Source organism: Brassica oleracea, chromosome C5 (assembly GCF_000695525.1).
Source record: "Brassica oleracea var. oleracea cultivar TO1000 chromosome C5, BOL, whole genome shotgun sequence".
NCBI classification, from domain to species: domain Eukaryota; kingdom Viridiplantae; phylum Streptophyta; class Magnoliopsida; order Brassicales; family Brassicaceae; genus Brassica; species Brassica oleracea.
The window spans coordinates 36,784,939-36,804,466 of record NC_027752.1 but is presented as its reverse complement, the minus strand read 5'-3'; the positions used below and the strand labels follow the sequence as shown (position 1 = coordinate 36,804,466).

Below are 19,528 nucleotides of genomic sequence, written 5' to 3'. Positions count from 1 at the left end.
AATTCGTCAATTGGCTTATGGTGTTGGAGCTGATGCAGTGCACGAATATGTCCGAATGGGTGAAACAACTGCTCGAAGATGTTTGCACAATTTTGCCGCTGGAATAATCCGCTTGTTTGGCAATGAATACCTAAGGCGTCCCACACCGGAAGATCTGCAGAGAGTACTATATTTTGGGGAGCAACGTGGGTTCCCAGGGATGATTGGAAGCATCGACTGTATGCATTGGGAGTGGAAGAATTGCCCCACTGCTTGGAAAGGAATGTATTCACGAGGAACCGGAAAACCAACGATTGTCTTAGAGGCGGTGGCATCATATGACCTCTGGATATGACACTCTTTTTTTGGAGCTCCAGGTACTATGAACGATCTTAATATTCTCGATCGATCACCCGTTTTTGATGACATTATTAACGGAATAGCGCCACAAGTTAACTTCTATGTTAATGGTACTCCATACCATTATGCATATTATCTCACGGATGGTATTTATCCGAAATGGGCTACATTTATTCAATCTATCCGACTACCACAAATTCAGAAGCATTCTGTATTTGCTCAAATCCAAGAAGGTGTGCGAAAAGATGTCGAGCGTGCCTTCGGAGTCCTACAAGCTCGGTTTGCCATTGTTAGAAATCCATCTAACATATGGGATAAACGAAAATAGGTAATATTATGCGAGCTTGTGTCATACTTCATAATATGATTGTCGAGGATGAACGATCGTCAAGAACTCAGTACAACATTGCTGAATTTCGAGAAAGAGAAGAGGCGGATACCTTTACCGTCAATAATCCGTCACCTCTCGGCACTCCACTTGAACGTCGGACGAACCTTCGGAATCTAGAAACCCATCAACGTTTAAAAAATGATTTGATTGAAAATATATGGAATAAATTTGGACATCTACCAAATAACATATAGTTTCTAAGTTTCTATTTGTATTGGAATAAATGTTTGTTTGTTTTTGTAAATTATGATATTGTAATTTTTTTAATATTTCAATTTTAATGTTAAACTTCTATCATATAAGTTTTATTTAAAACTTCTTGTTTACATATGTTATCACTTATTCAAAAAAAAAAAATTAATTAAATAATAAACTTAGGTACAATCAAAATTCCACTAATAACTCACTTAGTCCCTTAGCTTAGATCCCTTAAGATAAAAGTTTAATTAAAAATGCTAAGGGACTTGAAACACAATCCCACCATTGTTGTTGCCCTTAGACCATGGTATTGTGTAGTTTGACTCTGTTTCGGTTCGGGTCACGTGAACCCTAAGAAACCATAAAACCCGGTTTATTTTGTGAGCTTCGACTCTCTTTATCGCTAAGATTAATCGACTTAACGGTTTTTCTTTGTGACAACTTTAACCGGTTTATAATCCAAGTTTATGGGTATTTTGAGTGTATTCATTTGAGCCGATTTGCGTTTAAATATATTTTATGAAATTAAATTCAATGTTACTAAAATTGTAATTTTAAAATTTTATTGTTGACAAAAGTATTTTAAATAGTAAAATTGAGAAAATATGTGGTAGTTTAAAGACATTTTAGTGAAGTTTATTAGTTAAAGATATCAAAATTCAAATCTCAATTTCAGATAAGATTATATACTGCTCTAACTAAATCATTTTTATTTTCATAACTCGCCTAAAAGCTAAAGATAATAAAAAAATTCTTAAAAAATCAATACAAATGAAAAAAGTTGAATACATCTCGTTGTGTTTTAAAAATTCAAATTTATGGGCCTAAGCCCATTAACATAAGGTTTGCGACCCGAACCGACCCGATTGGATCCGTCTCTCGTTGCTGTGCCGCCTTAAAAGGCTTCTTCTGGTTCTTCCCGGAGGAGGCGCAAGCAAGGTGCCATAAACCTTTCTCTTGCAGCCGTGTCTCCCATACACGATTTATCGGCTCGCTGTAACGCGATGAATCGCGGAGCCTTGTACGAGTCTGATGACGATGAAGAAGAATAAGAAGACGACGACATCGGTGAAGATCTCGAAGACTTAAGACGCGCCTGTATTGTCCCCGAGTCCAATTCCGACGAGGTTATCCCAAAACCCGGTTCTGATGAAGGAGGAGGCGGTGGCGGGGGAGAGATACCGTCGGATTCGGAGAACGAAGACGACTTCGAGATGCTTCGGAGCCTCAAGAGCCAATTAGCTCCGTCGACGACGGGTCCTCCCGTGGGTTTACCACTGCCTTCAGATTCGGAGAGTGACGACGACTTCGAGTTGCTTCGGAGCCTCAAGAGCCAGCTGGCATTGTCCATGAATGCGTCCCTTCCTCCCATGAGTCTCTCCGATGATGATTCTTTTGAAACGCTTCGTGCCATTCGTAGGCGGTTCTCTGCTTATGCAAATCTTGGTGAGCATCTAATTACTTGTCTTTTGCTATCTGAGGGTTTAGATACTGTTCCATAGTTATGGGAGAACTCTACTTCAATGATTAAGATAGTTTTGCTTCTGGTAGATTAATTAGCTTCTAAACAAGTGGAAGCTAGGTATAAGAGGCTCAGCTAGGATTAGCCTTTTTAAGAGTCCCTTTATGCATATGTATAGCTTTTTAGTGGAAGCACTCTCTGTTCTTATGTGCGCCACATTTTGTGATGGATTCGTGATGCAGGACTCTATGTTTGCGTGTCTCCTTCTTGTTCTTTAGTGGTAACTTCCTACTGTTTTGTTCTGTAGATCAAGATGGAGCTTTTATGAATGATTCTCTCGGGAAGAAAAAGCAGGTACATGCCTTGGTCCATGAACCTTCAAGAGAAATATTGAGTAGGTCTAATACTTGTGAAAGCTTTCCAGATCAGGGGGGAAAAGTTGTCACATTGCCTGATTCAGAAGGAACACAAGCGGGTGATTCTGTTGATTTACATGAGAACAATGCCACTGCACCTCTTGACCAATCTTCAAGTTTCCCTGAAGCTGCACAAGCCTTTGTTGAGGCAATCCGGAGGAACAGGGCGTATCAGAAGTTTCTTAGAAAGAAGCTGACTGAAATTGAAGCCAAGATCGTGCAGAACGAGAAGCACCAGAAGAACGTTAAGATAGTAGTAGACTTTCAAGCCTCTTGCAAGAGAATAACTAAACAGGCGCTTTCTCAGGGGAGAGATCCTCGTCTCCAGTTAATCTCAACACCAAAATGTGGACCTCGTGATAGCTCAGAGGTAAAGCATTTTGATCATTCCTGCCTCAGGATGTCAATAGTCCTTAGAAACTTACTGCTTTTGCTGTTGTTGTTTGACCTGATGGACAATGTAACTTTTCTTAATCTCTGTTTGTTTTCTTGCAGGATAATGATAAAAAGATATCTCCTTTGACGTTTGGTCCACCGGAAAATAGCTGTGTTGAAAATTATAGGATGGCAGTAAAGAACTATCCAGTTTCAGTGAATCGCAGAAGTTGGTCTACTGAGGAGAATGAAAATCTTGCAAAAGGTCTAAAACAACAACTTCAGGAAACACTGCTTAATGAAGCTATAGAACGTTCCAGGTACTATCATATTCCTCTTTTAAAATGCTATCATATTCTGGTGCATAGTAGTACCGTTAAATATTGCTACTGACGATCTATTCAGATGCAGAAATAATTACAAGTTTCATCTTTCATACATTTCCGAACGAATTGACTGACAGTAATTTCTTAACAGTGACTTGGAAGGTTCTACAGATGATATAGACGCCATTAATGAATCGATCAAAAATCTTGAGATCACACCAGAGATGATTCGGCAGTTTCTTCCGAAAGTTAATTGGGATCAGTTGGCCTCAATGTACTTCAAGGACCGTTGTGCTGCATAATGTGAAGCTAGGCAAGTTCCTCATCTAGTTTAAGTAGGATAAATCAGCTTTCAATCATCTATAGATGCACATTCGATGTACTTATATTCTCTTCATTTGAGAATGTGATAGAATTTCCTAATTTTGTGTTGTAGGTGGATGAGCTCGGAAGATCCATTAATCAACCACGGTCCGTGGACTGCGGAGGAAGAAAATAACCTGCGCCTGATTATCCAAGAAAAGGGGTTTACAGACTGGCTTGACATTGCGTGTCACTAGGGACAAATAGGACCCCGTTTCAATGTTTGGCTCGATATCAGAGAAGCTTGAATGCAGACATTTTAAGAAAAGAATGGACTGCAGAGGAAGATGGCCAACTCCGCGCCGCAGTGGAGTTGTATGGGGAAAAAGACTGGCAGACTGTTGCTAATGCATTAGAAGGACGAGCTGGAACCCAGTGCTCTAACAGGTCAGTTACTATCTTTTACGTTCACCCATTTCTTTATGAATTAGATAAATTTAGAGATTCAACAGTTTGCTGGCAGTTTTCTCTGATGATATTAATTTAGTGTAGTCCAAAATCAAATTGTCACAAGAGCTAATTTTTTTGGTAAAATAGTCTATGGGGTTTATAAACCACACATCAGGTCCATGTTTAGTCGATGTGGGATTACGTCAATATGCAGTCATTAATGATAATCATGAAGTAGGATTGAGAATGTGTTAAGAGGTTATTGTCCTATCATTTTGCTGTCTTAATTCAGATACTTAGTTGAATGGTTGATCTTATGCTCTTCTTCTCTATACTTTCAGATGGAAAAAGACGCTCCATCCTACCAGAACGAGGGTAGGGAAATTTAGCTCAGAGGAAGAAAAACGCTTGAAAGTAGCTGTGACACTCTTTGGAGCTCAAAACTGGCATAAAATTGCTCGCTTTGTTCCTGGACGAACCTCTACTCAGTGTCGAGAGAAATGGGCGAATTGTTTAGATCCCAATGTAAATCATGGGAAGTGGAGCAAGGAAGAAGATGCAAAGTTGAGAGAAGCAATGGCAGAACATGAGATTGGTAATTGGTCCAAAATCGCTTCACATGTGCCTCGTCGTACTGATAATCAATGCCGGAGGAGGTGGATGCAGCTATATCCACACCAAGTGCCTCTTTTACAAGAAGCTACAAGGTTACGCAAAGAAGCTATTGTAGGTAACTTTGTTGATCGGGAGTCACAACGTCCTGCTCTTCTCGAATGCAAGTTTCTTGCACTACCTGAGATACCTCTTGAGCCAGAACCCGAAATTGTAGCCGTGAAGAAGAAACGCAAAGCAAGGTAAGTTATTTGAATATTCATCAGACAATGGAGGAGAGGTTAGGTCTTTGGAATGGTATAAAGAGAATCAAGACAATGTAAAGGAGAAGAAACAAAGACGAAGACGCAAAAGTGTTGCAGAAACATCCAACAACAGCACAGTGACCACCGACTGCTCTCAAGTCAGAGTTGGTGTCAAGAAGCTTACGCCTAGAAGGAAAGTGTCTGCAGTAGTTCCTTCTCCTTTACCTTGTCTCGAGAACCAAGATGCTCCAAACTAGTTTTCTTTGTTGCTCTTGAAAATTTTGTCTGTATAATAAAAATACGTCTAATTATAGAAAAACAATTGTTTTGTGATTTAACATCGAAGAAATTGCTTGAATTTGACTGTTACAAAGAGTAATCGAGAACATAAATAACACATTTTCTAACTAAAATTACAGGTTACAACATATTTAACGGTAATAAACTGTTCGACGTCATTGTAACTCTTTAAATTACAAATCATGGTAGTAAATAAATAAAACATACGGATGAAAACACTTTGTACATATCACTCGTGTTGTGTATGTATAACCGAGTACAATCTCATTACTTACTTCTAATGAACTTCCTTCGAGTGTTAACGCTTACCATTTCATTTCCTTTATTCTTCTTCCTCATCTTCTCTAGCTTCTGTCTATGTCCTTCTATATCTGTCTTAATCACTCGTTCTCTCATCTCATCCGGTAGTAGAGCTAGTCTAGAAAACTTCTTTGGTGATACAAACCCACCAAGTCTGTCTTTGATGTGGTTAAATGCAGTAACAAGGCCGCGTCTTATAAAACACCCGTCGATCAGCTCCATCGAGCTTGATTCCGGTAAAGAAACTGAGTCTTTCAGTTCCAAGTGGAAGCAGAAAGGAGAGTCCTTCAACCACATTCTGAGAGAGTGAGCTTTCGCCACTAGAAGTCCTGTTCTCGTCTTGCAGGGAAGAAACGGAGAGCCCATCTCCCAAAGACATGCTTTTAGAGTTTTGTCAAGGGAGATGCCGTTGTACTCTGCGGTCCCTGTGATTAAGACTACTGACTTTGGAGATTCTGGGTACCCTTCAAGTGATGCATCCTGAAATGACAGAAGAATTGTAGCAGAGGTTCGTTTGTGAATATGAGAATGATTGTCAAAAGATTAATATGTGAGATGAAGCGAAGATGCAGATAACGAGATAGAAGAATTGCCTGCATGTGGTCAAGCCATAGAGTTAGTGCAACAAGCGCTGCACCTGCTGACAATCTTCTAAAATAAGCACCCCAGTCCTTGTCCGCCAACAAGCGCTACGTTCTCATCGATGGAAGACTACATCGTTGGACCTCTGCCAAAGTTCTGTTAACATGCCTCGGTACAGAAGAAGCGTCGTTAGCCATGGCCGAAACTCACAAAGGAGCAGCGGGAAACCATTCAGGCGGCCGAGCACCTAAGCGTTTGCACTAAACAAAGTGTTGACTAGTAATATGAACGAGCTCTCAAAAACAGGAACTGACCTGAAAACGTCGCGACTGAAGATACCCCTTTTGATTGCCAACTGGAATACCCATGTTGCAGTAACTCTGAGTTCGAAAGCCCAGAGAAGATTCAAAAGAGCATTGGCAAAATTGAGAGCAGCATTGTCCTCTATGGGTCTCAGTTTCTCGAACCATTCATCCACCTCAGAAACTAGCAACTCAGGTCTTCCATCTAAAAGCCAGGTAAAAATCATTAGAAACATGAGAATTAGTAACATACAATGATATTTATGATTCTTACGTTCAAGGATCTCCCCAAACATGACTAACAGAGATAGACTTTTCAGGGAATCAATTAGATCATTAAAGATATGCATTCAAAATGGTATGTACGGAAACTTGGAATGCATAGCTGATAGGAAGATCTAAACCAATATCTTGAAGAGCTTTCAGCAGAAACATAACTTCACTTTTTTCCTTGGAGAAACTCGCCGCCCTAACAAAGCAAGTCCATATCCTGTGGTCTGGCTCGAGGCCCTCTCTCTTCATTTCCAATAGCCGTTCTATTCCACTGTCATAATCTTTGCTCGGAAGGTAAGCATCTATGACTGAACTATAAGACAGAGTTGTTAGTTCCACGTCTGTTTCTTTCAGATTACTAAGAACTTTTTCAGCTTCTTGGGGCTTTCCTGAAGAACTATACGAAACCATCAGCAGATGCATTGTAGCAAGCGTTGGTTGTATTCCCGCACTCTTCATCATTTGCAGCCTTGGAATCGCTCCCAGAATCTCGGGATATTTTCATCATCGTGTGGAAAAATGAACGGTCTAGTTTATAGCCTTTGGAGAGAAGCTCTTCAAACAGTTGTTCAGCTTGCTCAAGGCATTTTTGCTTACCAAAAGCTGAGATCAAACTCTTGTATGTGTCCAGTTTTGGTTCCAGACCAATATTTCTCATTTGCTGCATAAGCAAATACCCTTCTTCTGGCCGTCTGTCTCTACAATACATTATAATGAGAGTATTGTAAGTGGTCTCATCTGGTTCTAGCCCAGTTTCTTTTATCCTATGGTACACTTGAACTGTCTTCTTGCAATCCTCGATAGCTGTATACATCTTCAGCATGGAGTTCCATATAGCGAGCTCGACCTTGAAGCCAGCTTCTTCCATTTCAGAAACCATAACTTCCGCATCTCTGACTCGTTTCCCTTTGCACAAAACCTCAATCATCATCCTATAAAGGCGAATTGTTGGCAAGTAACCAGCAGCCTTCATGCTATTACATATCTTCTTTACCTCAAAGATATTTCTAGCTCCAGCAAATGCGTCAAGCATCAAAAGAATGGAGCTTTTGCTAATCTTAAAGCCCATATCTTGCAACTCTTCAACGACAACGTATAGCTCCTCAAGCCTTCCATCTACACACAAAGCATGCAACAGAGTGTTGATGGATTCAACACTTGGAGACGGACCATCCCTCATCATAGTGTTAAATATAGCCCTTGCCCGCTCGTAACAGCCACACTCAGCATAAGCCGTCATCAAAGTGTTCCATGTCTTGAGATCAGGGGTTCGTCCATTTTGTCTTAAGTTGCCAACCACACTCTCTGCTTTTTGCCATAGCTTTAGTTTTCCATAAGCCTCAATGATATCAGTAAACGTAGTCGAACAAGCAAAGTGGAAGCCTTTTGTCTCAGCCTGAGTAACCACTTGATGAGCTGTCTCTGGAAAGCCAAGCTTGCAATACACACCAACCATGCTTTTACAAACACTTTCTGAAGCTTCACAGCCAGACAGTCTCAGGTCAGAGAAAACTTGAGAAGCTTCTGCGTAACGTTCATTTGCTACACAGCAGTGTAATAAAGACTCATACATGGTGGAACTGCCAAAACTCCATCCATGAACACATGCGCCAGCAAAGTATTCTTCTAGCGCAGCAATTATATTGTTAACCTTGCAATGTAGAACAATTAGCGCTTCATTTATAAGCAGCCTAGATCCACTGGCATGTTCTTTCAAAAACTCAAGTAACTCGCATGCTTCTGAATGCCTGCCTGATGAACTGTAGGCACGCAGGATAGATAACAGCGTGTCGTTTTGAAGTTCATAGCCATTGGTGATAGCTACTTTCAACTGTCTAGCGGCAAGATCAAAGCATTCGCCCTTAACAAGAACAGAGGAAATCTCGAGTGGGTTCATGCCACACAGTTCTTCCATATCTCTGATGGGCTTCTGAATGTCCTCTGCCCTGTTTTCCTTCACAAGTCCAAGTATCATCAGCTCATACAGACTGTGAGTCGGTGTATGACCATCAGAAATCATATCATGATATACAGCCCACGCCGTTCTTGTCTCGTTACCGCTTAGTAACACATCCAACATTACAGAATACGCCAAATTATCAGGCTTAGTCCCTCAGCGCAACATGAAACTGAAAGTATCCTGAACGCAGCAGTCCCGCAAACCTGCACCCGCCAGCTCTAAGGGGTCATACGACCAGAACAAGTTCTGCAAGTACCATGATATGAGGGGTCATGACACCAAAGAATGCAGACACCTCTACGAGGCATGGCTCGCCTCCACCAGCGACGGTCGCACCGAAGTCGAACCACCAAAACCAAAAACGACCAAAAACAGTAAAAGTTGGAGCAAGAGCAAGGACAAGAAGAAAAAGTCCAACGAAAAGAAAGAAGAAGACTCCCCTCCGACAGATGATGGCGACCAATCGCATCATGACGAGGAGTCAACCTCCGATAGATTTTCACAATCCGAACCACGCCATCCGCAACGACAAAGCCGGAGGACGATCTACGTCAGTCACTCAACCAAAAATTAGGGAAGACGATCGAAAGCTCCACGCCCACCAACATCTCAGTGCGAACAATAGGAAGTAGCGGCACGCTCATGGAGACTGATAGTGCACCGCCTAGGATCAGTCATTTCATAAGAAAGCTCAATGTTTCAGATGCTCGACACGTCATAAACGCCAAGAGAAAGGATCCACTCCACCGGCAGGACGAACTTGAACGGGAGCTGTTGTCAAACAGTCAACCTGATTGTATCGAGGCAACAGATCTCCGTATTAAGCTCAACTCCAAGATCCCGGATCTTCGCAAAAAACTCAAACGATGCAAGACTGATCATTCCGAAGCGGAGCCAGAACCGATCGCCCCGTATCAACGCAAGACTCAAGACCTGCGTACGCGTCTCAATTCCCTTAGGGCTGAGCGAACGACACGACCACCCGAGGAAGAACATCAAGAGCAGTTTCAGCGCTTGAACGTGATCATGGGAGGATCCCCCCTGGGTACGATTCTGTCAGGTCTGTGAAAGCTTTCCGACGGAAGGCAATCACAACTAAGCGCTGGCCCACCACCCAAGAGGCTAGCCCTCCAATCACCTTTTCTGCCGAAGACGCGGCAGGCATCCACATGCCACACAACGATTCGCTCCTCGTTGAGGTCGGAATTAGTGACTGCACGGTCACCAAAGTCCTCATCGACACTGGCAGTTCGGTTGATCTCATCTTTAAGAGAACACTCGTCAAGATGGGGATAAGCCTTGACAACATGAAACCTTCAGCCCGGTCGCTAACAGGTTTTAATGGGTCAACCGAAACCATGCTCGGAACGATACGCTTGCGGGTGTACGCCGAAGGCATCGCCAAGAATGTCAAGTTCTCCGTCATTGATGTTCGAGCCCCATATAACGCAATCCTGGGTACACCATGGATCCACGCGATGAAGGCTATTCCATCGACCTATCACCAATGTATCAAATTTCCTGGTAATGAAGGACGGATCATCACCCTTCGGGGCGACCAAGCAGCTGCTCGAGATCTCCTCGTCGCCGAGGTAAAAAACCGGAAGGCGACTTCCCACGTCAACGCAGTCGCCAAACCAATACAGAAGATCTATCCTTTCAAGGAAGAAATTCTTGAGGTAGCCATCAACGATAGTGACCAAGCCAGGACCGTCTGAGTCGGCGTCCACCTTCCCGATGACACGAAAGATGCGATCATTTCATTTCTTAGGGATAACGTCTCCACGTTCGCTTGGTCTACCTCCGACATGAAAGGGATTGACCCAAGCGTCACTACACACGAGCTCAACGTCGACCCAACGTTCAAACCAATTCATCAAAAAAGGCACAAGCTCGGCCCTGAACGATCAAAGGCCGTCAATGAAGAGGTCGACCGATTGCTGAACGCGGGCTCCATCACGGAAGTGAAGTATCCCGAATGGCTGGCAAATCCAGTCATAGTCAAGAAGAAGAATGGCAAATGGAGGGTCTGCGTCGACTTCACAGACCTCAACAAAGCATGTCCTAAAGACAGCTTTCCCCTCCCTCATATCGATCGACTTGTCGAATCAACGGCAGGCAACGAGCTGCTAACATTTATGGACGCCTTCTCTGGTTACAACCAAATAATGATGTATCCAGATGATCAAGAGAAAACGGCTTTCATCACTGACCGCGGGATATACTGCTACAAAGTAATGCCTTTTGGTGTTAAGAACGCCGGCGCGACATACCAACGGCTCGTCAACAAAATGTTCACCGAGCGATTGGGAGCGACAATGGAAGTATACATCGACGACATGTTGGTGAAATCCCAAAAGGCAGCTGATCATATCGACCATCTCAAAGACTGTTTCTTCATCTTGAACAAGTACGGCATGAAGCTCAATCCAACGAGATGCACTTTCGGCGTAATGTCCGGCGAATTCCTTGGATACATAGTTGGATACATAGTCACTCAAAGGGGGATCGAGGCCAACCCAAAGCAAATAACTGCCTTCGTTGACCTTCCTAGTCCCAAAAACAGTCGCGAGGTGCAACGGTTGAGCGGTAGAATCGCCGCCATCAATCGATTTTTATCACGATCGACCAATAAGTGCCTCCCCTTTTATGATCTGCTGCGCGGCAACAAGAAATTCATCTGGAACGAACGGTGCGAGGAAGCATTCGAACAACTCAAATGCTATCTTACAACGCCACCCGTGTTGGCTAAGACAGACAAAGGCGATACATTATACCTTTACATTGCAGTCTCTGACGCAGCTGTGAGTAGCGTGCTCGTCAAAGATGAACGAGGCGAGCAGCATCCGATTTTCTACACTAGCCAACGCATGACCGACGCAGAAACACGGTATTCGACCCTCGAAAAGATGGCATTGGCAGTTATGACTTCGGCAAGGAAGCTTCGGCCTTATTTCCAATCTCATTCGGTCGTTATCCTGACAAACTTACCACTGCGAACCATCATGCAAAACTCCAATCACTCGGGTAGACTCTCAAAGTGGGTCATCGAGCTCAGTGAGTACGACATCACATTTTAGAGCAAACCAGCTGCAAAATCCCAAGTTCTGGCCGACTTTCTCATTGAGCTAACGCCAGAACTCGAGCAAGATCTACAACTACCCAACGCTACCTGGATTCTACACGTCGATGGATCATCTTCCAACAAAGGTTCCGGGATTGGCATCCACCTCCAATCCCCCAGCGGCGAATTGCTCCAGCAATCCTTCCGACTAGGTTTCAAAGCATCCAACAATGAAGCAGAGTACGAGTCCCTCATCGCTGGACTACGCCTTGCGCAAGCAGTCCAAGCAAAACGCATCCACGCCTACTGCGACTCTCAATTGGCCACTAACCAGTTTAGCGGAGACTACGACGCTAAGAACGAGCGAATGGATGCTTACCTTAAAGTCGTGCAGGACCTAGCCAAAAAATTCGAGTCTTTCCAACTCACAAGGATCCCCCGTGGCGAAAATGTCTGCGCAGACGCTCTAGCGGCACTCGGGAGCAGTCCAAGGGATCAAGTAAAGCGGACCATTCCGATTCAACAGATCGACAGACCAAGCATCACCCTATCACACGAAGAGAGCGACCATGTAGCGGCGATCGACACAACAGATGCGATGGATACAAGCGAATCAGGAGATCGACCCGATGATACACCGCCCGACTGGCGAACCCCTTTCGTCCAATTTCTCTCCGACGGATCGCTTCCGCAAAACATATGGGAAGCCCGTCGATTGAAAACCAAGAGCGCAAACTACGTTCTCATCGATGGAAGACTACATCGTTGGACCTCTGCCAAAGTTCTATTAACATGCCTTGGTACAGAAGAAGCGTCGTTAGCCATGGCCGAAACTCACGAAGGAGCAGCGGGAAACCATTCAGGCGGCCGAGCGCTAGCCCTTAAAGTAAAAAGCCTTGGTCTCTACTGGCCGACTATGATCGCTGATTGCGAGACGTATGCACGCAAGTGCGACAAGTGGCAACGGCACGCGTCGAACATACACAGCCCGACCGAAGTTCTACGAACTATGACGGCCCCCTACCCGTTTATGCGCTGGGCAATGGATCTCGTCGGACCAATGCCAAGTTCCAGACAACGCAAATACGCCTTGATAATGACGGACTACTTCACCAAGTGGGTTGAAGCGAAAGCATTAGTCCACACCACCGACAAAGAAGTCCAAAATTTCGTCTGGAAAAACATCATCTGCAGACACGGTCTCCCCTACGAAATAGTCACCGACAACGGTTCTCAATTCATTTCCAACAACTTCTGCGGCTTTCTGGAACGATGGGAGATTCGCTTGAACACGGCGACGCCTCGCTACCCACATTGCAACGGACAAGCCGAAGCCACCAACAAAACAATCCTCGATGGCATCAAAAAATGATTGGACCTCAAGAAGGGTCATTGGGCCGATGAATTGGATGGAGTACTTTGGTCGCACCGGACAACACTGCAAAGCCCGACCGGTCAAACGCCATTCTCTCTGGCATACGGAGTCGAAGCTATGGCTCGAGCGGAAGTCAACGTCATGAGCCTTCGCCGAGCAAAGATGCCACGAAATGAGGAACTCAACTGAGAGATGCTATTTGATGCTTTAGATGCGATCGAGGAGCGAAGAGACCAGGCGCTGCTCCGAATCCAGAACTACCAACACCTTGCTGAATCCTATTACAACAAAAAAGTGCACGCTCGACCATTAAAACTCGGCGATCAAGTCCTTCGCAAAGTGTTTGAGAACACGAAAGAATGGAAGGCCGGCAAGTTGGGGACGAACTGGGAAGGACCATACAAGATAGTCGAAATCGTTAAGCCTGGTGTTTACCGAATGGAAACCTCAACTGGTGAGCCAGTACCCAGAGCCTGGAACGCCGCCATCCTTCGGAAGTACTTTACATAACCATCCGACATCGGACGGTAAAAAAAAAAAAAAAAAAAAAACCAAGCGAATGACCTTACCGTCACTTTCGCTCATAGCCAAACGAATGACAACATGTCACTTTCGTCCAGCTTCAGGCAGATGACACCGCGTCACTTCTGCCCAAACGCCGAATGAGCACGTTCTCGTCACTTTTGCCTTGATCATGGCAAATGATCAAACAGCCATTCGGTCAAATCGAACTACGATTGGCTTGATCCCCTTACCGGGTACGTAGGCAATCTGTAATCAGGTTCAGCCATACTTCAAAAAAAATAAAATATAAGATGTCCGCAAAGGCATCATGCGAACGCACGTATGTCAATTTCGCCCCAACAGAATGGCTATGCATCGCATGATCTCCGCTCTTATCCTCTAAACGAATTTCATGCGTGTGGAAGGTGCGAAGAGACGTCATAGGTTTCGACAACCTCACCATCTCAACCCTTGGAAATTATGATCTTCGGAATCACTTCCCGAGCTAGCCATTGAGTGTTGAGAAGATGTAAATTTTTGACCTCTCTTGAAACATGGGAGCATAGAGATCACTTTATCTTGGCGAAAGTCTTCACGCCCGTAACGATGATAGCATACCCTCGGTACGAGTTCAAAGACGGCCGATCGCCCCCATCCAGACTTGACATAGAGTCCGCAAAACATAAAAACGATGACGAAGAGATCAAACAAAATCCTTATCAAGACGTCATAAAACATAATCAAGAAAAAAGACTTCATGACGGAGTTTCAACTACAAAATAGGGACATGAGAGAAAGATAGGGTGCAAAAGTCCACAGCAGAGGGGAAGCAAAGTTCAAAAACCTAAACAAACAAGTCTCAACAAAGAAAAATATATAGTAATACAACAACAGATAGTCCAACCGATCCCTGAAGACTAATCCTCAGCAATTGGACTCGAAGCTGCAGCACCCGTCACCCCTGCAACCTCCATTCCCTTCGAATCTGCAATCGGAGGCTCCTGCCTCTCGACCAAAGGCCTACCCGCATGAACCCCGGATGTAGTGTGCTTCGATCGGTCACCAGAGCTCGAGCTCGATGCAGTCACGGGATGCTCGCTACCTAGAGCCGGAGAACGAAGAGCAGATGCAGTAGCCGGACCGACAGTTCCCATATTCGAGCCGAATTGGTTCACACCTTGGAGAGCATCAAGACCGGGGAACCTAGGGAGAACAAAGTCCTGCTCCGTAATACCCACAACGGTCACCTCCTCCATCTCCTTTTTGAACATTGCTTTGTTAGCGGCCAAGGCATCCTGTTTGTCGGCGTCGGCGGCAATCATGGGCCAGCAGTAACCAGCCCTTCTGGCTCTGAGTACTAGGCTTCTGCCGCTAGAGTGGGATCCACAATCTCCTTCATGTAGTTCGGCAAGGATTCTAGCGGCTTCTCGGGGTGTGACACACCTCAGGTACGGGTCACCGAAAAGTCTCCGGTACAGCTTCTCCTAGGAGATACAGTACCTCGCGGCTTGCTTTTTGATCTTTCTGGCCTCACTACGGTCTTCCGGGAGAATGTCGGCTTCCAGTTACCGGAATAGGGGGGTCATCTAAGCTTCGCCTTCTTCGACAGCGGAGACCTCCTCTGACAGGGGTTCCTCCATGGTAGCTGGCCATTGAAGCACGAGCAAGGGGATACTCATCTGGCTATTCGTTTCGAGGGCGGACCCTAGATTAGCCAGGATATTGGCTTGTGAGTTCTGTTCCCGGGGGATTTGAGTGAGTTTGCAGCTCTTGAACTTCTTGATTAGTTGCTGAGCGACCGCCAGATACTGGATCATGCTGTTGTATGTTGCTTGATAGTCCCCCTTTTGGGGAAAAATACTCAGGTATCGAATTCCTCCAGACCCCAGGCAGGACACCGGCCTCTGGATCCCCACTGGAAGGAACCCCGGTTCCCAGTATCCCCGCTAGAAGGAACCATGGTTCCCTGCTATGGAGTTTTCAGGGTTCGGTCTCAGGACCGCCCCCTTCCCCTGGGAAATGGAAAACTTCCGATAAGGAGAACCTTCCATATTTCCGAATATGGAAGAGTTTAACCTACTCCAACCGACTAAGGCCCACCTTAGGAAGACAATATAAGCGGAAACTAAACCCTAAAGAAAGACATCGACTCTCCAAGACTTAGGGATTATAGCTAGGCCTCTAGGACTAGGGTTTATACACCAATCATTGTAGTTCCGGCTTGTTCTATATAATAAAACATCTCTTCATGTGTTTATCTCTATAGTATCTCTCAAAATCATTACAAATACCAGCCTTATCCATCGTTCCGTGGTACTCACAAAGATCCTACACAAAAATCCCCCAACAGTTTGGCGCTTGAAGGAGGGGAGTAATCTAAACTACGTGATAATGGCGGTGGACGAGCATGACGAGCTACCTGAAGCTACCCAGAGAGAGGCTGAACTCCAAGACAAATCGATGACCTGCAAGGTCAAGTAACCGGGTTACATAGAGCTCATGAAGAGACCAATCTCAAGTTGTCCTCAGAGTTTCAGATCCTGAAGGAAAAACTCAACGAACACTCCAAGCAACTGAAGCAGAGCGCCGAGATGCTCAACCAGCTCGAGTGGGAGAATATTACCTTCCAGGACGAGAACCAAGCGCCAATTCCGGACCCATGTTCGCCTTATTATGCCTTTGGAAACACCTAACTCCGGGGTAGGCGCGAGTCTCCCGACTGCGGCACCACGAGGAGAAGCGTCTACGCGAGAAAAGGCCAAGGACGCTCAGACCTTTGACGGGTAGGACTGCGACTCAGAGCCCGAGCCTGATAAGGAAGCATCAGACGGAGCAGCAAGAGTGGAGTCTCCTATGATCCCTCACCTTCACCAGATGTTCTCCGATAGGCTCGACGCCATGCAATCTATGGTGGAGAGATTCCCTGGGGTGGATCCTCCCATACGGAAGAGCAACCCCGATTCCTACGCTGATACTCCCTTCACTGATGAGATCACCTTGATCGAGATGCCCAGGAAGTTCTCTTTCCCCAGTATAAAGGCGTATAACGGCACCACTAAACCAAACGACCACGTCGCCTAATACAGACAGAGGATGCTCGCCGTAGCACTCCCAAAAGGGTCACGCGAAGCTACCATATGAAAAGGTTTCGGCTCTACTCTGACTGAACCTGCTCTGCAATGGTATATCAACTTACCCTCCAGGTCCATAGCCTCCTTCGCAATTCTCAGCGACAAGTTCGTGGAGCAATTCGCCAGCAGCATGGATCTGGAGAAAACCTCCGACAGCCTCTACGAAATCCTCTAGCACCGAGCGGAACCCCTGAGAGGCTACATAGCCTGCTTCAATCAAGAAAAGGTGGCTATCCCCGAATGCAGTATCCCCATTGCTATATCTGCTTTCAAGAGAGGTCTTCTCCCCGACTGAGACCTCTATAAGGAGCTGACCAAATACCAGTGCAAAACCATGGAAGACGTCCTTTCTCGAGCCTGGGCGCAGGTCAAATAGGAGGAAGACGTCGCCAGCCGTGCCAAGGCACAACAAAAGTAAGATCCAAAGACGATCAGACCAGACCGAACCGAGCGAGACGATAAACCCTCTCAAAGATCAGCTAGGGACTTCGGGAATCGAAACCGGGAGGCAGATGGGATGGCTGTGTCCACGTGGCCATACATCTCTCACCTCTCCGTCTCAAGGCCAGAACTTATCAATGTTCTGAGGCAGATGGGCCAGCAGGTCAAGTGGCCTCAGAAGATGAAAGCCCTCGACTCTTTCCAGAACCCTGGCTTCTGGTGCGACTTCCACCGAGACCACGGTCACAAAACGGAGGACTGCATCACACTAAAGATCGACGTCAGTGAGCTGCTTAGGAAAGGGCACCTCATGGAGTTCCTTTCTGAGAAGGCCAAGAGCCATCTAAGCGATGAGACAATGGGTAGGCCCACGGAAGCTGCTCCCATCTCGCCACCGCGACAAGACCAAGTGATTCATGTCATCTCGGGCGGTTCGGAAATCAGTGGCATAAGCCATGCAGCCGCGAAGAGAAGCACCTGGAACGCCAAGCACGGCCTAGAAGCAGTTGAGCCAAAACACCTACTCCTAGGGACGGACAAAATAAGTTTCACAGCCAAGGAAGAGGAGAAAATCCTCACTCCTCATCACGACGCCCTTGTCCTCTCGCTCACTGTAGCGAACTGCCTGGTAAAAAGGATACTGGTAGATAATGGAAGCTTAGGAAACATCATCATCCATGCCGCGTATAAGGACCTGGGGCTGGAGGAAGGCGCTCTAACTCGGAGGATAACCCCCCTTATAAAGTTCAGCGGGGAAGTCAAACAAACCGCTGGGGAGGTAACCCTCCCCGTATACGCCAACGGAGTCAACATGCCAACTAACATCCCAACCAAGTTCCTCGTGGTTGATTGCGATTCGTCCTACAACATGATCTTAGGACGGCCCTAGATCCACGGATTGGGGGCCGTCCCCTCGACTCTTCACCAAATGGTGATGTTTCCCACGCCTTGGGGCATAAAGGCGATCAGAGGGGATCAAGAATATTCCCGCTCCTGCTATCAGACCACTCTGAAGGGAAAGACCAAGGTCTTATAGTAATTACAGAGAGAGCCTCCGGCTCATCACACTGAGGAACCGGAGGTAGAAGAAATAGATTAGGTGCCATTAACCGAAGGAGACCAGGCCCAACATCTCAAGATCGGCTCCAAGCTAACCGAAGGATTGAGAAGAAGACTGATAGACTTCCTCAGGTCGAACTCCGACTGTTTCGCTTGGTCCCACGCAGATATGCCTGGGAACGATCCTGAGATCATCATGCATAAGCTGCAGGTGGACCCCCTACATAAACCCGTCAGACAAAAGAGACGGAAGTTCGCCCCCGAAAGAGACGCGATCATCAACGACGAAGTCAAGAGCCTGCTCGGCGCGGGGTTCATTCGCGAAGTGTAGTACCCAGAGTGGCTAGACAACGTCGTCGTGGTCAAGAAAAAGAACGGGAAGTGGAGAGTCTGCATCAATTTCACGGACTTCAACAAGTCCTGTCCAAAGGATCCCTTCCCACTACCTCATATCGATAAAGTGGTGGACGCCACTGCCGGGCACCAGCTGATGAGCTTCATGGACGCGCTCTCCGACTACAATCAGATACTCATGCATCCGGAGGACCAAGATAAAACCTCCTTCATGACGTCCAGAGGGATCTACGGCTACAAGGTCATGCACTTCGGCCTAAAGAACACAGGGTCGACCTATCAGCGACTGGTCAACATGATGTTCGCGGACCAAATCGGAAGAACCATGGAGGTCTACATCGATGACATGCTAGTCAAATCCCTGGAAGCGGAAGATCACATATCTCATCTGCATCAAGCCTTTTCCACCGTCAGGAAATGTAACATGAAGCTCAACCCGGCTAAATGCTCATTTGGGGTGAGTTTTGGCAAGTTCCTCGGGTACATCATGACCCACCGGGGCACTTTCATTCAATCCATTCCCCGAAGAACTTCAAGGAGGTTCAAAAGCTAACGGGAAGGATGGCAGCCTTGAGCAGATTCATCTCCAGACTCTCCGACAAATCTCACACCTTTTTCGGAACTCTCAAGAATCCGAAAAATTTTCAGTGGATGAGAGAATGCGAGTCCGCTCTCCAAGAGCTAAAATCGTATCTTACCACTCCTCTCCTGTCCAAGCCATTGCTCGATGAAGTCCTGCTGCTATATCTAGCAGTCTCCGAACACG

General features: G+C 45.9%; 3 pseudogenes; 2 read left to right on the top strand and 1 right to left on the bottom strand.

Moving 5' to 3' along the window:
* The first annotated feature begins 1,866 nt into the window (after nt 1-1,866).
* LOC106343502 lies at nt 1,867-5,487 on the top strand (annotated as a pseudogene).
* A 197-nt stretch (nt 5,488-5,684) lies between these two features.
* LOC106292200 lies at nt 5,685-9,142 on the bottom strand (annotated as a pseudogene).
* A 1,500-nt stretch (nt 9,143-10,642) lies between these two features.
* Nucleotides 10,643-13,783, top strand: LOC106292199 (annotated as a pseudogene).
* The last annotated feature ends 5,745 nt before the right edge of the window (nt 13,784-19,528 follow it).